The sequence below is a fragment of the Parasteatoda tepidariorum genome, chromosome 10 (assembly GCF_982258835.1).
Source record: "Parasteatoda tepidariorum strain Cologne lab strain chromosome 10, Ptep-v5.0, whole genome shotgun sequence".
Lineage (NCBI taxonomy): Eukaryota > Metazoa > Arthropoda > Arachnida > Araneae > Theridiidae > Parasteatoda > Parasteatoda tepidariorum.
This window is the reverse complement of record NC_141764.1, coordinates 5,853,463-5,875,667: the sequence shown is the minus strand read 5'-3', so window position 1 is coordinate 5,875,667 and position 22,205 is coordinate 5,853,463. Positions and strand designations below refer to the sequence as shown.

Genomic DNA, 22,205 nt, shown 5'->3' with positions numbered 1-22,205 from the left:
TTATAATATATACTTGCATATACTTATAATATATACTTGCATATACTTGCGTATAATATATGGAGGTGGAGGGGGTGGTGGTGGTACGTATTCTTCTAGGGCCGGAACAACGCTAGATCACGTCCTGGAGACCGTTCACCAACCGAAAATCAAACACCATCTGCGGATCCTCCAAAGTAATCTATGGGCTTATAATATATACTGGCTTAAAATATATACTTGCATATATTCGCTGATATTAGATACTTGCTTAAAATATATACTTGCCTTTAATATATACTAGAATATATTTGCTTATAATATATACTAGAATATACTTGCTTGTAATATACACTAGAATATACTTGCTTTTAATATATTCTAGAATATACTTGATTATAATATATACATGCTTATAATATATACTTCCATATATTATGTGCTTGCATATACTTGCTTGTATATATATTTGCATATACTTGCTTATAATATATATTTGCATATACTTGCTTATATTATATACTTGCATATACTCTCTTATATTACGTACTTGTATATACTTGCTTTTAATATATACTTGCATATACTTGCTTATACTATATACTTGCATATACTTGCTTATATTATAAACTTGCATATACTCGCTTATATTATATACTTGCATATACTCGCTTATATTATATACTTGCATATACTCGCTTATATTATATACTTGCATATACTCGCTTATATTATATACTTGCATATACTAGCATATATTATATACTTCCATATACTGGCATATAATATATACTTGCATATACTTGCTTATAATATATACTTGCGTATATTTGCTTGAAATATATACTTGCATATACTTATAATATATACTTGCATATACTTCTTATAATACATGGTGGTCTTGGTGGTGGTGGTGGTGGTAGGTATTCCTCTTGGGCCGGAACAAGGATAGACCACGTCCAGGATACCGCTTGCCGACAGAAAATCAAACTCCATCTGCGGATCCTCCAAAATAATCTATGGGCTTATAATATATACTTGCATATATTCACTGACATTAGATACTTGCTTATAATATATACTAGAACATACTTGCTTATAATATATGCTAGAATATACTTGCTTTTAATATATAATATAATATACTTGCTTGTAATATATACTTGTATATAATTATAATATATACTTGCATATACTTGCTTATAATATATGGTGGTGGAGGTGGAGGTGGTGGTGGTGGTACGTATTCCTCTTGGGCAGGAACAAGGCTAGATCACGTCCAGGAGACCGTCCACCGACAAAAAATCAAACACCATCTGCGGATCCTCCAAAATATTCTATGGGCTTATAATATATCCCGGCTTATAATATATGCTTGCATATACTCGCTGATATTATATACTTGCATATATTCGCTGATATTAGATACTTGCTTATAATATATACTTGCTTATCATATATACTTGAATATACTTGCTAATATAATACACTTGCATATAATAGCTTATAATATATACTTGAATATACTTATAATATATACTTGCATATACTTGCTTATAATCCATGGTGGTGTTGGTACGCATTCCTTTTGGGCCAGAACAAGGCTAGACCACGTCCAGGAGACCGTTCACCGACAGAAAATCAGACACCATCTGCGGATCGGCCAAAATAATCTATGGGCTTATAATATACACTGGCTTGTAATAAATACTTGCATATATTAGCTGATATTAGATACTTGCTAATAATATATTCTTGCCTTTAATATACTAGAATATACTTGCTTATAATATACACTAGAATATACTTGCTTATAATATATACTAGAATATACTTGCTTATAATATATACATGCTTATAATATATACTTGCATATAATATATGCTTGCATATACTTGCTTGTATTATATACTTGCATATACTTGCTTTTAATATATACTTGCATATACTTGCTTATAATATATACTTGCATATACTCGCTTATATTATATACTTGCATATACTCGCTTATATTATATACTTGCAAATACTCGCTTATATTATATACTTGCATATACTCGCTTATATTATATACTTGCATATACTCGATTATATTATATATTTGCAAATACTCGCTTACATTATATACTTGCATATACTTGCATTTAATATATACTTGCATATACTTGCATTTAATATATACTTGCATATACTTGCTTATAATATATACTTTCGTATATTTGCTTAAAATATATACTTGCATATACTTATAATATATACTTGCATATACTTCTTATAATACATGGTAGTCTTGGTGGTGGTGGTACGTATTCCTCTTGGGCAGGAGCAAGGCTAGACCACGTCCAGGATATCGCTTACCGACAGAAAATCAAACACCATCCGCGGATCCTCCAAAATAATCTATGGGCTTATAATATATACTGGCTTATATTATATACTTGCATATATTCGCTGATATTAGATACTTGCTTATAATATATACTAGAATATACTTGCTTAAAATATAAGCTAGAATATACTTGCTTATAATATATACTATAATATACTTGCTTGTAATATATACTTGCATATACTTATAATATATACTTGCATATAATATAAGGTGGTGGAGGTGGTGGTGGTGGTGGTACGTATTCCTCTTGGGCAGGAACAAGGCTAGATCACGTCCAGGATACCGCTTACCGACAGAAAATCAAACACCATCTGCGGATCCTCCAAAATAATATATGGGCTTATAATATATACTGGCTTATAATATATGCTTGCATATACTCGCTGATATTATATACTTGCATATATTCGCTGATATTAGATACTTGCTTATAATATATACTTGCTTATAATATATACTTGAATATACTTACTTATAATATATACGTGCATATACTTGCTTATAATATATACTTGAATATACTTATAATATATACTTGAATATTCTTATAATATATACTTGCACATACTTGCATATAATACATGGTAGTGGATGTACGTATTCCTTTTGGGCCAGAACAAGGCTAGACCACGTCCGGGAGACTGTTCACCGACAGAAAATGAAACACCATCTGCGGATCGTCCAAAATAATCTATGGGCTTATAATATATACTGGCTTGTAATATATACTTACATATATTAGCTGATATTAGATACTTGCTTATAATATTAGCTGATATTAGATACTTGCTTATAATATATACTTGCCTTTAATATATACTAGTATATACTTGCTTATAATATATACTAGAATATACTTGCTTATAATATATACATGCTTATAATATATACTTGCATATAATATATGCTTGCATATACTTGCTTGTATTATATACTTGCATATACTTGCTTATAATATATACTTACATATACTTGCTTATAATATATACTTGCATAACCTTGCTTATATTATATACTTGCATATACTTGCAAATAATATATATATTGCAGAAATTTGCTTATTATTTACTTGCATATACTCGCTTTCATTATATACTTGCATATACTCGCTTATATTATATACTTGCAAATACTCGCTTATATTATATACTTGCATATACTTGCTTATAATATATACTTGCGTATATTTGCTTAAAATATATACTTGCATATACTTGCTTATAATATATGGTGGTGGTGGTGGTGGTACGTATTCCTCTTGGGCAGGAACAAGGCTAGATCATGTCCAGGAGACCGTCCACCGACAAAAAATCAAACAACATCTGCGGATCCTCCAAAATAGTCTATGGGCTTATAATATATACTGGCTTATAATATATACTTGCATATACTCGCTGATATTATATACTTGCATATATTCGCTGATATTAGTCACTTGCTTATAATATATACTTGCCTATAATATATACTTGAATATACTTGCTTATAATATATACGTGCATATACTTGCTTATAATATATACTTGAATATACTTATAATATATACTTGCATATACTTGCTTATAATACATGGTGGTGGATGTACGTATTTCTTTTGAGCCAGAACAAGGCTAGACCACGTCCAGGAGACCGTTCACCGACAGAAAATCAAAAACCATCTGCGGATCGTCCAAATTAATCTATGGGCTTATAATATATACTGGCTTGTAATATATACTTACATATATTAGCTGACATTAGATACTTGCTTATAATATATACTTGCCTTTAATATATACTAGTATATACTTGCTTATAATATACACTAGAATATACTTGCTTATAATATATACTTGCATATACTTGCTTATAATATATACTTGCATAACCTTGCTTATATTATATACTTGCATATACTTGCAAATAATATATATATTGCAGAAATTTGCTTATTATTTACTTGCATATACTCGCTTATATTATATACTTGCATATACTCGCTTATACTATTTACTTGCATATACTCGCTTATATTATATACTTGCATATAATATATACTTGCATATACTTGCTTATAATATATACTAGCGTATATTTGCTTAAAATATATACTTGCATATACTAATAATATATATTTGCATATACTTCTTATAATACATGGTGGTCTTGGTGGTGGTGGTACGTATTCCTCTTGGGCAGGAACAAGGCTAGACCACGTCCAGGAGACCGTTCACCGACAGAAAATCAAACACCATCTTCGGATCCTCTAAAATAATCTATGGGCTTATAATATATACTGGCTTATATTATATACTTTCATATATTCGCTGATATTAGTTACTTGCTTATAATATATACTTGCTTATAATATATACTAGAATATACTTGTTTGTAATATATACTTGCTAATATATATTGCAGAAATTTGCTTATTATATACTTGCATATACTCTCTGATATTATATACTTGCATACACTCGCTTATATTATATACTTGCATATACTCGCTTATAATATATACTTGATTATACTCGCTTATATTATGTACTTGCAAATACTCGCTTATATTATATACTTGCATATACTTGCGTATAATATATATTTGCATATAATTGCTTATAATATTTACTTGCGTATATTTGCTTAAAATATATACTTGCTAAATAATATATACTTGCTTATAATATATGGTGGTCGTGGTGGTCGTGGTACGTATTACTCTTGGGCTGGAACAAGGCTAGATCACGTCCAGGAGACCGTCCACCGACAAAAAATTAAACACCATCTGCGGATCCTCCAAAATAATCTATGGGCGTATAATATATACTGGCATGTAATATATACTTACATATATTCGCTGATATTAGATACTTGCTTATAATATATACTTGCCTTTAATATATACTAGAATATACTTGCTTATAATATACACTAGAATATACTTGCTTATTATATATACTAGAATATACTTGCTTATAATATATACATGCTTGTAATATATACTTGCATATAATATATGCTTGCATATACTTGCTTGTATTATATACTTGCATATACTTGCTTGTATTATATACTTGCATATACTTGCTTGTATTATATACTTGCATATACTTGCTTATAATATATACTTGCATATACTTGCTTATAATATATGCTTGCATATACTTGCTTATAATATATACTTGCTTATAATATATACTTGCATATACTTGCTTATAATATATACTTGCTTATCCTTGCTTATATTATATACTTGCATATACTTGGAAAATATATATATATTGCTGAAATTTGCTTATTATTTACTTGCATATACTCGCTAATATTATATACTTGCATATACTCCCTTATATTATATACTTGCATATACTCGCTTATATTATATACTTGCATATACTCGCTTATATTATATACTTGCATATACTCGCTTATATTATATACTTGCATATACTCGCTTATATTATATACTTGCATATACTCGCTTATATTATATACTTGCATATACTCGCTAATAATATATATACTTGCAAATACTCGCTTATATTATATACTAGCATATACTTGCTTATAATATATACTTGCATATACTTGCTTATAATATATACTTGCATATACTTGCTTATAATATATACTTGCATATACTTGCTTATAATATATACTTGCATAACCTTGCTTATATTATATACTTGCATATACTTGCAAATAATATATATATTGCAGAAATTTGCCTATTATTTACTTGCATATACTCGCTTATATTATATACTTGCATATACTCGCTTATATTATATACTTGCGTATACTCGCTTATATTATATACTTGCATATACTCGCTTATATTATATACTTGCATATACTCGCTTATATTATATACTTGCGTATACTCGCTTATATTTTATACTTGCATATACTCGCTTATATTATATACTTGCATATACTCGCTTATATTATATACTTGCATATACTAGCTTATATTGTATACTTGCATATACTCGCTTATATTATATACTTGCATATACTCGCTTATATTATATACTTGCAAATACTCGCTTATATTATATACTTGCATATAATATATACTTGCATATACTTGCTTATAATATATACTTGCGTTTATTTGCTTAAAATATATACTTGCATATACTTATAATATATACTTGCATATACTTCATATAATACATGGTGGTCTTGGTGGTGGTGGTGGTACGTATTCCTCTTGGGCCGGAACAAGGCTAGACCACGTCCAGGAGACCGTCCACCGACAAAAAATCAAACACCATCTGCGGATCCTCCAAAATAATATATGGGCTTATAATATATACTGGCTTATAATATATGCTTGCATATACTCGCTGATATTATATACTTGCATATATTCGCTGATATTAGATACTTGCTTATAATATATACTTGCTTATAATATATACTTGAATATACTTACTTATAATATATACGTGCATATACTTGCTTATAATATATACTTGAATATACTTATAATATATACTTGAATATTCTTATAATATATACTTGCACATACTTGCATATAATACATGGTAGTGGATGTACGTATTCCTTTTGGGCCAGAACAAGGCTAGACCACGTCCGGGAGACTGTTCACCGACAGAAAATGAAACACCATCTGCGGATCGTCCAAAATAATCTATGGGCTTATAATATATACTGGCTTGTAATATATACTTACATATATTAGCTGATATTAGATACTTGCTTATAATATTAGCTGATATTAGATACTTGCTTATAATATATACTTGCCTTTAATATATACTAGTATATACTTGCCTTTAATATATACTAGTATATACTTGCTTATAATATATACTAGAATATACTTGCTTATAATATATACATGCTTATAATATATACTTGCATATAATATAAGGTGGTGGAGGTGGTGGTGGTGGTGGTGGTACGTATTCCTCTTGGGCAGGAACAAGGCTAGATCACGTCCAGGATACCGCTTACCGACAGAAAATCAAACACCATCTGCGGATCCTCCAAAATAATATATGGGCTTATAATATATACTGGCTTATAATATATACTTGCATATACTCGCTTATATTATATACTTGCATATACTCGCTTATATTATATACTTGCGTATACTCGCTTATATTTTATACTTGCATATACTCGCTTATATTATATACTTGCATATACTCGCTTATATTATATACTTGCATATACTAGCTTATATTGTATACTTGCATATACTCGCTTATATTATATACTTGCATATACTCGCTTATATTATATACTTGCAAATACTCGCTTATATTATATACTTGCATATAATATATACTTGCATATACTTGCTTATAATATATACTTGCGTTTATTTGCTTAAAATATATACTTGCATATACTTATAATATATACTTGCATATACTTCATATAATACATGGTGGTCTTGGTGGTGGTGGTGGTACGTATTCCTCTTGGGCCGGAACAAGGCTAGACCACGTCCAGGAGACCGTCCACCGACAAAAAATCAAACACCATCTGCGGATCCTCCAAAATAATCTATGGGCTTATAATATATACCGGCTTATAATATATGCTTGCATATACTCGCTGATATTATATACTTGCATATAATCGCTGATAATAGATACTTGCTTATAATACATACTTGCTTATAATATATACTTGAATATACTTGCTTATAATATATACTTGCATATAATAGCATATAATATATACTTGCTTATAATACATGGTGGTGGTGGTGGTACGTATTCCTTTTGGGCCGGAACAAGGCTAGATCACGTCCAGGAGACCGTTCACCGACAGAAAATCAAACACCATCTGCGTATCGTCCAAAATAATCTATAGGCTTATAATATATACTGGCTTGTAATATATACTTGCATATATTAGCTGATATTAGATACTTGCTAATAATATATACTTGCCTTTAATATATACTAGAATATACTTGCTTATAATATACACTAGAATATACTTGCTTATAATATATACTAGAATATACTTGCTTATAATATATACATGCTTATAATATATACTTGCATATAATATATGCTTGCATATACTTGCAAATAATATATATATTGCAGAAATTTGCTTATTATTTACTTGCATATTCTCGCTTATATTATATACCTGCATATACTCGCTTATATTATTTACTTGCATATTCTCGCTTATATTATATACTTGCATATACTCGCTTATATTATATGCTTGCATATACTCGCTTATATTATATACTTGCATATACTCGCTTATATTATATACTTGTATACACTCGCTTATATTATATACTTGCAAATACTCGCTTATATTATATACTTGCATATACTTATAATATGTACTTGAATATACTTCTTATAATACATGGTGGTCTTGGTGGTGGTGGTACGTATTCCTCTTGGGCTGGAACAAGGCTAGACCACGTCCAGGATACCGCTCACCGAGAGAAAATCAAACACCATCTGCGGATTCTCCAAAATAATCTATGGGCTTATAATATATACTGGCTTATAATATATACTTGCATATATTCGCTGATATTAGATACTTGCTTATAATATATACTAGAAAATACTTGCTTATAATATATACTAGAATATACTTGCTTATAATATATACTAGAATATACTTGCTTATAATATATACTTGCATATACTTGCTTGTAATATATACTTGCATATTCTTGCTTATAATATATACTTGCATATACTTGCATATACTTATAATATATACTTGCATATACTTGCTTATAATATATGGAGGTGGAGGTGGTACGTATTCCTCTAGTGCCGGAACAAGGCTAGATCACGTCCGGAAGACCGTTCACCAACAGAAAATCAAACACCTTCTGCGGATCCTCCAAAATAATCTAAGGGCTTATAATATATACTGGCTTATAATTTATACTTGCATATATTCGCTGATATTAGATACTTGCTTATAATATATACTTACCTTCAATATATACTAGAATATACTTGCTTATAATATATACTAGAAAATACTTGCTTATAATATACACTAGAATATACTTGCTTATAATATATACATGCTTATAATATATACTTGCATATAATATATGCTTGCATATACTTGCTTTTAATATATACTTGCATATATTTGCTTATACTATATACTTGCATATACTTGCTTATACTATATACTTGCATATACTTGCTTATATTATATACTTGCATATACTTGCTTATAATATATACTTTCGTATATTTGCTTAAAATATGTACTTGCATATACTTATAATATATACTTGCGTATACTTCTTATAATACATGGTGGTCTTGGTGGTGGTGGTGGTGGTGGTACGTATTCCTCTTGATCCGGAACAAGGCTAGACCACGTCCAGGATACTGCTCACTGACAGAAAATCAAACACCATCTGCTGATCCTCCAAAATAATCTATGGGCTTATAATATATACTGGCATATAATATATACTTGCATATACTCGCTGATATTATATACTTGCATGTATTCGCTGATATTAGATACTTGCTTATAATATATACTTGAATATACTTGCTTATAATATACACTAGATAATACTTGCTTATAATATATACTAGAATATACTTGATTATAATATATACATCCTTATAATATATACTTGCATATATTATATGCTTACATATTTTTGCTTGTATTATATACTTGCATATACTTGCTTATAATATATACTTGCATATAATATGTACTTGCATATACTTGCTTATAATATATACTTGCATGTACTTGCTTATAATATATACTTGCATATACTTGCTTATAATATATACTTGCATATAATTGCTTATAATATATACTTGCATATACTCGCTTATATTATATACTTGCATATAATATATACTTGCATATACTTGCGTATATTTGCTTAAAATATATACTTGCATATACTTATAATATATACTTGCATATACTTCTTATAATACATGGTGGTCTTGGTGGTGGTGGTACGTATTCCTCTTGGGCCGGAACAAGGCTAGACCACGTCCAGGATACCGCTCACCGACAGAAAATCAAACACCATCTGCGGATCCTCCAAAATAATCTATGGGCTTATAATATATACTGGCTTATAATATATACTTGCATATATTCGCTGATATTAGATACTTGCTTATAATATATACTAGAAAATACTTGCTTATAATATAGACTGGAATATACTTGCTTATAATATATACTTGCATATACTTGCTTGTAATAAATACTTGCATATTCTTGCTTATAATATATACTTGCATATACTTATAATATATACTTGCATATACTTGCGTATAATATATGGAGGTGGAGGGGGTGGTGGTGGTACGTATTCTTCTAGGGCCGGAACAACGCTAGATCACGTCCTGGAGACCGTTCACCAACCGAAAATCAAACACCATCTGCGGATCCTCCAAAGTAATCTATGGGCTTATAATATATACTGGCTTAAAATATATACTTGCATATATTCGCTGATATTAGATACTTGCTTAAAATATATACTTGCCTTTAATATATACTAGAATATATTTGCTTATAATATATACTAGAATATACTTGCTTGTAATATACACTAGAATATACTTGCTTTTAATATATTCTAGAATATACTTGATTATAATATATACATGCTTATAATATATACTTCCATATATTATGTGCTTGCATATACTTGCTTGTATATATATTTGCATATACTTGCTTATAATATATATTTGCATATACTTGCTTATATTATATACTTGCATATACTCTCTTATATTACGTACTTGTATATACTTGCTTTTAATATATACTTGCATATACTTGCTTATACTATATACTTGCATATACTTGCTTATATTATAAACTTGCATATACTCGCTTATATTATATACTTGCATATACTCGCTTATATTATATACTTGCATATACTCGCTTATATTATATACTTGCATATACTCGCTTATATTATATACTTGCATATACTAGCATATATTATATACTTCCATATACTGGCATATAATATATACTTGCATATACTTGCTTATAATATATACTTGCGTATATTTGCTTAAAATATATACTTGCATATACTTATAATATATACTTGCATATACTTCTTATAATACATGGTGGTCTTGGTGGTGGTGGTAGGTATTCCTCTTGGGCCGGAACAAGGATAGACCACGTCCAGGATACCGCTTGCCGACAGAAAATCAAACTCCATCTGCGGATCCTCCAAAATAATCTATGGGCTTATAATATATACTTGCATATATTCACTGACATTAGATACTTGCTTATAATATATACTAGAACATACTTGCTTATAATATATGCTAGAATATACTTGCTTTTAATATATAATATAATATACTTGCTTGTAATATATACTTGCATATAATTATAATATGTACTTGCATATACTTGCTTATAATATATGGTGGTGGAGGTGGAGGTGGTGGTGGTGGTACGTATTCCTCTTGGGCAGGAACAAGGCTAGATCACGTCCAGGAGACCGTCCACCGACAAAAAATCAAACACCATCTGCGGATCCTCCAAAATATTCTATGGGCTTATAATATATCCCGGCTTATAATATATGCTTGCATATACTCGCTGATATTATATACTTGCATATATTCGCTGATATTAGATACTTGCTTATAATATATACTTGCTTATCATATATACTTGAATATACTTGCTAATATAATACACTTGCATATAATAGCTTATAATATATACTTGAATATACTTATAATATATACTTGCATATACTTGCTTATAATCCATGGTGGTGTTGGTACGCATTCCTTTTGGGCCAGAACAAGGCTAGACCACGTCCAGGAGACCGTTCACCGACAGAAAATCAGACACCATCTGCGGATCGGCCAAAATAATCTATGGGCTTATAATATACACTGGCTTGTAATATATACTTGCATATATTAGCTGATATTAGATACTTGCTAATAATATATTCTTGCCTTTAATATACTAGAATATACTTGCTTATAATATACACTAGAATATACTTGCTTATAATATATACTAGAATATACTTGCTTATAATATATACATGCTTATAATATATACTTGCATATAATATATGCTTGCATATACTTGCTTGTATTATATACTTGCATATACTTGCTTTTAATATATACTTGCATATACTTGCTTATAATATATACTTGCATATACTCGCTTATATTATATACTTGCATATACTCGCTTATATTATATACTTGCAAATACTCGCTTATATTATATACTTGCATATACTCGCTTATATTATATACTTGCATATACTCGATTATATTATATATTTGCAAATACTCGCTTACATTATATACTTGCATATACTTGCATTTAATATATACTTGCATATACTTGCATTTAATATATACTTGCATATACTTGCTTATAATATATACTTTCGTATATTTGCTTAAAATATATACTTGCATATACTTATAATATATACTTGCATATACTTCTTATAATACATGGTAGTCTTGGTGGTGGTGGTACGTATTCCTCTTGGGCAGGAGCAAGGCTAGACCACGTCCAGGATATCGCTTACCGACAGAAAATCAAACACCATCCGCGGATCCTCCAAAATAATCTATGGGCTTATAATATATACTGGCTTATATTATATACTTGCATATATTCGCTGATATTAGATACTTGCTTATAATATATACTAGAATATACTTGCTTAAAATATAAGCTAGAATATACTTGCTTATAATATATACTATAATATACTTGCTTGTAATATATACTTGCATATACTTATAATATATACTTGCATATAATATAAGGTGGTGGAGGTGGTGGTGGTGGTGGTACGTATTCCTCTTGGGCAGGAACAAGGCTAGATCACGTCCAGGATACCGCTTACCGACAGAAAATCAAACACCATCTGCGGATCCTCCAAAATAATATATGGGCTTATAATATATACTGGCTTATAATATATGCTTGCATATACTCGCTGATATTATATACTTGCATATATTCGCTGATATTAGATACTTGCTTATAATATATACTTGCTTATAATATATACTTGAATATACTTACTTATAATATATACGTGCATATACTTGCTTATAATATATACTTGAATATACTTATAATATATACTTGAATATTCTTATAATATATACTTGCACATACTTGCATATAATACATGGTAGTGGATGTACGTATTCCTTTTGGGCCAGAACAAGGCTAGACCACGTCCGGGAGACTGTTCACCGACAGAAAATGAAACACCATCTGCGGATCGTCCAAAATAATCTATGGGCTTATAATATATACTGGCTTGTAATATATACTTACATATATTAGCTGATATTAGATACTTGCTTATAATATTAGCTGATATTAGATACTTGCTTATAATATATACTTGCCTTTAATATATACTAGTATATACTTGCCTTTAATATATACTAGTATATACTTGCTTATAATATATACTAGAATATACTTGCTTATAATATATACATGCTTATAATATATACTTGCATATAATATATGCTTGCATATACTTGCTTGTATTATATACTTGCATATACTTGCTTATAATATATACTTACATATACTTGCTTATAATATATACTTGCATAACCTTGCTTATATTATATACTTGCATATACTTGCAAATAATATATATATTGCAGAAATTTGCTTATTATTTACTTGCATATACTCGCTTTCATTATATACTTGCATATACTCGCTTATATTATATACTTGCAAATACTCGCTTATATTATATACTTGCATATACTTGCTTATAATATATACTTGCGTATATTTGCTTAAAATATATACTTGCATATACTTGCATATACTTGCTAATAATATATACTTGCGTATATTTGCTTAAAATATATACTTGCATATACTTGCTTATAATATATGGTGGTGGTGGTGGTGGTACGTATTCCTCTTGGGCAGGAACAAGGCTAGATCATGTCCAGGAGACCGTCCACCGACAAAAAATCAAACAACATCTGCGGATCCTCCAAAATAGTCTATGGGCTTATAATATATACTGGCTTATAATATATACTTGCATATACTCGCTGATATTATATACTTGCATATATTCGCTGATATTAGTCACTTGCTTATAATATATACTTGCCTATAATATATACTTGAATATACTTGCTTATAATATATACGTGCATATACTTGCTTATAATATATACTTGAATATACTTATAATATATACTTGCATATACTTGCTTATAATACATGGTGGTGGATGTACGTATTTCTTTTGAGCCAGAACAAGGCTAGACCACGTCCAGGAGACCGTTCACCGACAGAAAATCAAAAACCATCTGCGGATCGTCCAAATTAATCTATGGGCTTATAATATATACTGGCTTGTAATATATACTTACATATATTAGCTGACATTAGATACTTGCTTATAATATATACTTGCCTTTAATATATACTAGTATATACTTGCTTATAATATACGCTAGAATATACTTGCTTATAATATATACTTGCATATACTTGCTTATAATATATACTTGCATAACCTTGCTTATATTATATACTTGCATATACTTGCAAATAATATATATATTGCAGAAATTTGCTTATTATTTACTTGCATATACTCGCTTATATTATATACTTGCATATACTCGCTTATACTATTTACTTGCATATACTCGCTTATATTATATACTTGCATATAATATATACTTGCATATACTTGCTTATAATATATACTAGCGTATATTTGCTTAAAATATATACTTGCATATACTAATAATATATATTTGCATATACTTCTTATAATACATGGTGGTCTTGGTGGTGGTGGTACGTATTCCTCTTGGGCAGGAACAAGGCTAGACCACGTCCAGGAGACCGTTCACCGACAGAAAATCAAACACCATCTTCGGATCCTCTAAAATAATCTATGGGCTTATAATATATACTGGCTTATATTATATACTTTCATATATTCTCTGATATTAGTTACTTGCTTATAATATATACTTGCTTATAATATATACTAGAATATACTTGTTTGTAATATATACTTGCTAATATATATTGCAGAAATTTGCTTATTATATACTTGCATATACTCTCTGATATTATATACTTGCATACACTCGCTTATATTATATACTTGCATATACTCGCTTATAATATATACTTGATTATACTCGCTTATATTATGTACTTGCAAATACTCGCTTATATTATATACTTGCATATACTTGCGTATAATATATATTTGCATATAATTGCTTATAATATTTACTTGCGTATATTTGCTTAAAATATATACTTGCTAAATAATATATACTTGCTTATAATATATGGTGGTCGTGGTGGTCGTGGTACGTATTACTCTTGGGCTGGAACAAGGCTAGATCACGTCCAGGAGACCGTCCACCGACAAAAAATTAAACACCATCTGCGGATCCTCCAAAATAATCTATGGGCGTATAATATATACTGGCATGTAATATATACTTACATATATTCGCTGATATTAGATACTTGCTTATAATATATACTTGCCTTTAATATATACTAGAATATACTTGCTTATAATATACACTAGAATATACTTGCTTATTATATATACTAGAATATACTTGCTTATAATATATACATGCTTGTAATATATACTTGCATATAATATATGCTTGCATATACTTGCTTGTATTATATACTTGCATATACTTGCTTGTATTATATACTTGCATATACTTGCTTGTATTATATACTTGCATATACTTGCTTATAATATATACTTGCATATACTTGCTTATAATATATGCTTGCATATACTTGCTTATAATATATACTTGCTTATAATATATACTTGCATATACTTGCTTATAATATATACTTGCTTATCCTTGCTTATATTATATACTTGCATATACTTGGAAAATATATATATATTGCTGAAATTTGCTTATTATTTACTTGCATATACTCGCTAATATTATATACTTGCATATACTCCCTTATATTATATACTTGCATATACTCGCTTATATTATATACTTGCATATACTCGCTTATATTATATACTTGCATATACTCGCTTATATTATATACTTGCATATACTCGCTTATATTATATACTTGCATATACTCGCTTATATTATATACTTGCATATACTCGCTAATAATATATATACTTGCAAATACTCGCTTATATTATATACTAGCATATACTTGCTTATAATATATACTTGCATATACTTGCTTATAATATATACTTGCATATACTTGCTTATAATATATACTTGCATATACTTGCTTATAATATATACTTGCATAACCTTGCTTATATTATATACTTGCATATACTTGCAAATAATATATATATTGCAGAAATTTGCTTATTATTTACTTGCATATACTCGCTTATATTATATACTTGCATATACTCGCTTATATTATATACTTGCGTATACTCGCTTATATTATATACTTGCATATACTCGCTTATATTATATACTTGCATATACTCGCTTATATTATATACTTGCGTATACTCGCTTATATTTTATACTTGCATATACTCGCTTATATTATATACTTGCATATACTCGCTTATATTATATACTTGCATATACTAGCTTATATTGTATACTTGCATATACTCGCTTATATTATATACTTGCATATACTCGCTTATATTATATACTTGCAAATACTCGCTTATATTATATACTTGCATATAATATATACTTGCATATACTTGCTTATAATATATACTTGCGTTTATTTGCTTAAAATATATACTTGCATATACTTATAATATATACTTGCATATACTTCATATAATACATGGTGGTCTTGGTGGTGGTGGTGGTACGTATTCCTCTTGGGCCGGAACAAGGCTAGACCACGTCCAGGATACCGCTCACCGACAGAAAATCAAGCACCATCTGCGGATCCTCCAAAATAATCTATGGGCTTATAATATATACTGGCTTATTATATATACTTTCATATATTCACTGATATTAGATACTTGCTTATAATATATACTTGCCTTTAATATATACAAGAATATACTTGCTTATAATATATACTAGAATATACTTGCTTATAATATACACTAGAATATACTTGTTTATAATCTATACTAGAATATACTTGCTTATAATATATACATGCTTATAATATATACTTTCATATACTTGCTTATAATATGTACTTGCATATATTTGCTTATAATACATGGTGGTGGAGGTGGTATGTATTCCTCTTGGGCCGGAACAAGGCTAGACCACGTCCAGGAGACCATTCATCGACAGAGAATCAAACGTCATCTGCGGATCCTCCAAAATAATCTATGCGCTTATAATATATACTGCCTTATAATATATACTTGCATATACTCGCTGATATTATATACTTGCATATATTCGCTGATGTTAGATACTTGCTTATAATATATACTGAATATACTTGCTTATAATATATACATGCTTATAATACACAGTCCAGTCACATTAATGTGACCACCACCTACTTTCGACGTCAACCTGAAATAACCAATCACAGAATTCAGGTGGCAGCACACTACAGTGCAGTGTATATATTGGATGTCCTAGGGCATCGAAAAGCATATTAGTCGTTGGCGCAATGCAGAAACGTAGCGATTTATCCGACGTCCAAAAGGGAATGATTATTGGCTTTCGGACCAAGGGTGGAAGCATTTCGGAAACGACCGATTATGTGAACTGTTTGCGTGCCAATACCGTGCATGGCAAAATGGCACTATACAAAACAAGCGGCGTGGCACGTGTGGTGCGCCACGGGCCAAAGATGGCAGAGGCGAACGAAGGCTACGGAGATGCGTTCAGACGAATAGACGTGCAACTGTTGAGTAACTGACAGCCCAGATGAACCAAGGGGCTACCAAGAGTGTATCCTCAACAACTGTTCAGCGAACGTTGCTGCGCATGGGCTTACGCAGCATACGCCTGGTTAATGCACCTATGCTGACTGCTGTTCATCGGTGACGAAGGCTGGAATTTGCACGCCAGTACCGCAACTGGACGTCCACAGAGTGGCAACAGGTGGCTTTTTCCGATGAATCACATTTTATGCTCCATGGGACTGATGGACGTTAGCGTATACGGCGTGAAACGTCTGAAAGCAAACACCCTGCAACAATTGCCGGAAGGCTGCTGGCAGGATGAGGGAGCGTTATGGTTTGGGGAATGTTTTCCTGGCATTCACTGGGTGCACTTATCATTGTGGAAGGCATGGTAATCAGTACAAGTACGTATCCGTCCTTGCGAACCATGTCCACCCTTACATGCAAATGATTTTTCCTCAGAATGATGTCATCTACCACCAGGACAATGCGAGGTGTCATACAGCTCGCAGTGCATCTGAGTGGTTCGAAGAGCACCAGGATGAATTAACCGTACTCCCCTGGTCAGCAAACTCACCGGATTTGAACCCAATCGAGAATCTGTGGGACCACCTGGATCGGGTTGTTCGGGTCATAGATCCTCAACCGCGTAATCTAGCGCAGCTGGCCACGGCGCTGGAGTCGGCATGGCTCAACATCCCAGTGAACACTTTTAGAAACCTAATTGACTTTCTTCCTGCACGTTTCGTAGCGCTTCGCTCAGCGAAAGGTGGTTATTCTGGCTTTTGACAGGTGGTCACATTAATGTGACTGGACTGTGTATATACTTGCTTATAATATATACTTGCTTATAATATATACTTGCATATACTTGCTTATAATATATGGTGGTGGTGGCGGTGGTACGTATTCCTCTTTGGCCGGAACAAGGCTACACCACGTCCAGGAGACCGTTCACCGACAGAAAATCAAACACCATCTTCGGATCCTCTAAAATAATCTATGGGCTTTAAATATATACTGGCTTATATTATATACTTTCATATATTCGCTGATATTAGATACTTGCTTATAATATATACTTGCTTATAATATATACTAGAATATACTTGTTTATAATATATACTTGCTAATATATATATTGCAGAAATTTGCTTATTATATACTTGCATATACTCTCTGATATTATATACTTGCATACACTCGCTTATATTATATACTTGCATATACTTGCGTATAATATATATTTGCATATATTTGCTTATAATATTTACTTGCGTATATTTGCTTAAAATATATACTTGCTTATAATATATACTTGCTTATAATACATGGTGGTCGTGGTGGTCGTGGTACGTATTCCTCTTGGGCTGGAACAAGGCTAGATCACGTCCAGGAGACCGTCCACCGACAAAAAATGAAACACCATCTGCGGATCCTCCAAAATAATCTATGGGCGTATAATATATACTGGTATGTAATATATACTTACATATATTCGCTGATATTAGATACTTGCTTATAATATATACTTGCCTTTAATATATACTAGAATATACTTGCTTATAATATACACTAGAATATACTTGCTTATTATATATACTAGAATATATTTGCTTATAATATATACATGCTTGTAATATATACTTGCATATAATATATGCTTGCATATACTTGCTTGTATTATATACTTGCATATACTTGCTTGTATTATATACTTGCATATACTTGCTTATAATATATACTTGCATATACTTGCTTATAATATATACTTGCATATACTTGCTTATAATATATACTTGCATATATTTGCTTATAATATATACTTGCATATACTTGCTTATAATATATACTTGCATATACTTGCTTATAATATATACTTGCATATACTTGCTTATAATATATACTTGCTTAACCTTGCTTATATTATATACTTGCATATACTTGGAAAATATATATATATTGCAGAAATTTGCTTATTATTTACTTGCATATACTCGCTTATATTATATACTTGCATATACTCCCTTATATTATATACTTGCATATACTCGCTTATATTATATACTTGCATATACTCGCTTATATTATATACTTGCATATACTCGCTTATATTATATACTTGCATATACTCGCTTATATTATATACTTGCATATACTCGCTAATAATATATATACTTGCAAATACTCGCTTATATTATATACTAGCATATACTTGCTTATAATATATACTTGCATATACTTGCTTATAATATATACTTGCATATACTTGCTTATAATATATACTTGCATATACTTGCATATACTTGCTTATAATATATACTTGCATAACCTTGCTTATATTATATACTTGCATATACTTGCAAATAATATATATATTGCAAAAATTTGCTTATTATTTACTTGCATATACTCGCTTATATTATATACTTGCATATACTCGCTTATATTATATACTTGCATATACTCGCTTATATTATATACTTGCATATACTCGCTTATATTATATACTTGCATATACTCGCTTATATTATATACTTGCGTATACTCGCTTATATTATATACTTGCAAATACTCGCTTATATTATATACTTGCATATACTCGCTTATATTATATACTTGCATATACTCGCTTATATTATATATTTGCATATACTCGCTTATATTATATACTTGCAAATACTCGCTTATATTATATACTTGCATATACTTGCATATAATATATACTTGCATATACTTGCCTATAATATATACTTGCATATACTTGCTTAAAATATATACTTGCATATACTTATAATATATACTTGCATATACTTCATATAATACATGGTGGTCTTGGTGGTGGTGGTGGTACGTATTCCTCTTGGGCCGGAACAAGGCTAGACCACGTCCAGGATACCGCTCACCGACAGAAAATCAAGCACCATCTGCGGATCCTCCAAAATAATCTATGGGCTTATAATATATACTGGCTTATAATATATACTTGCATATATTCGCTGATATTAGATATCGCTGATATTAGATACTTGCTTATAATATATACTAGAAAATACTTGCTTATAATATATACTAGAATATTCTTGCTTGTAATATATATTTGCAAATTCTTGCTTATAATATATATTTGTATATACTTATAATATATACTTGCATATACTTGCTTATAATATATGGAGGTGGTGGTGGTGGTACGTATTCCTCTAGGGCAGGAACAAGGCTAGATCACGTCCAGGAGACCGTTCACCAACAGAAAATCAAACACCATCTGCGGATCCTCCAAAATAATCTATGGGCTTATAATATATACTGGCTTATTATATATACTTTCATATATTCGCTGATATTAGATACTTGCTTATAATATATACTAGAATATACTTGCTTATAATATATACTAGAATATACTTGCTTATAACATATGCTTGCATAGACTTGCTGATATTATATACTTGCAAATACTCGCTTATATTATATACTTGCATATAATATATACATGCATATACTTGCTTATAGTATATACTTGCGTATATTTGCTCAAAATATATACTTGCTTATAATATATACTTGCATATACTTATAATATATACTTGCTTATAATACATGGTGGTGGTGGTGGTACGTATTCCTCTTGGGCCGGAACAAGGCTAGACCACGTCCAGGAGACCGTTCTCCGACAGAAAATCAAACACCATCTGCGGATCCTCCAAAATAATCTATGCGCTTATAATATATACTGGCTAATAATATATACTTGCATATACTCGCTGATATTATATACTTGCATATATTCGCTGATATTAGATAATTTCCTATAATATATACTTGCTTATAATATATAAGTGCTTATAATATATACTTGCTTATATTATATACTTGCTTATAATATATACTTGCATATACTTGCTTATAATATATACTTGCATATACTTGCTTATA

The 22,205-nt window shown here is 30.1% G+C and overlaps 1 protein-coding gene across 1 annotated transcript in view; it reads left to right on the top strand.

Annotated features, from left to right (window-relative positions):
- LOC147802105 (cell adhesion molecule Dscam1-like) overlaps positions 1-22,205 on the top strand; it is a 90,593-nt gene that overhangs the window by 53,926 nt on the left and 14,462 nt on the right. The window lies entirely within an intron of this gene.